The sequence below is a fragment of the Suricata suricatta genome, chromosome 8 (assembly GCF_006229205.1).
Source record: "Suricata suricatta isolate VVHF042 chromosome 8, meerkat_22Aug2017_6uvM2_HiC, whole genome shotgun sequence".
In the NCBI taxonomy this organism is placed as follows: domain Eukaryota; kingdom Metazoa; phylum Chordata; class Mammalia; order Carnivora; family Herpestidae; genus Suricata; species Suricata suricatta.
The window spans coordinates 124,957,992-124,958,477 of NC_043707.1; the positions used below are offsets into that span (position 1 = coordinate 124,957,992).

Here is a 486-nt window from a genome sequence, read left to right on the forward strand (position 1 = left end):
GGAGCTTCACCACAGACCCCTTTGTGTTCCTGCCCCCGCCCCGGAGGCGCCCCAGCCGGCGGCGCTGACTTCGCTCATTGGCTCAGCCGACGGCTTCATCGATTGGCTCCTTGTCTTCCTGCGCGAGCCGCTCCTTCTCGCTACTATTGGGCGCCTGGGCTGCCTTTCAGGCCGCCGCGCGAAGTGATTGCCCGGCCACTCGGAGTCCCTGGAAGCAGTTCCGGGAAACCCCGCGTGCTGCCGGGATCGCGTCTCTGTCCATGAGCGGGGGGAGGGGGTGGCGCGCGCGCCATTTCTAGTCGTTTTCAAAGCGCCTCGCGCTGATTCTACGGGCCCGGCCGGCGGCCCCAGCTCTGCCTTGGTGAGTCTCGCGCCGGCCCGTGGGGGGAGGGGCCGGGAGCCCCGATCCGACCCGACCGGGCCCATCCCGGGCTCGGCGCCTCGGCCCCAATTTCGTTTTCGCACCGAGGCCCCGGGGGTGGGGGT

General features: G+C 70.4%; 1 protein-coding gene across 4 annotated transcripts in view; it reads left to right on the forward strand.

The window, feature by feature from the left end:
* Nucleotides 1-228: 228 nt before the first annotated feature.
* The window catches only part of HNRNPR (heterogeneous nuclear ribonucleoprotein R), a 32,615-nt gene continuing 32,357 nt past the window's right edge, over nt 229-486 (forward strand). For all 4 annotated transcript variants that reach the window (XM_029946635.1, XM_029946634.1, XM_029946636.1 and 1 more), the window contains exon 1: nt 229-361. The gene's annotated coding sequence lies outside the window, so the exon portion shown is untranslated. The remainder of the gene's footprint in view (nt 362-486) is intronic.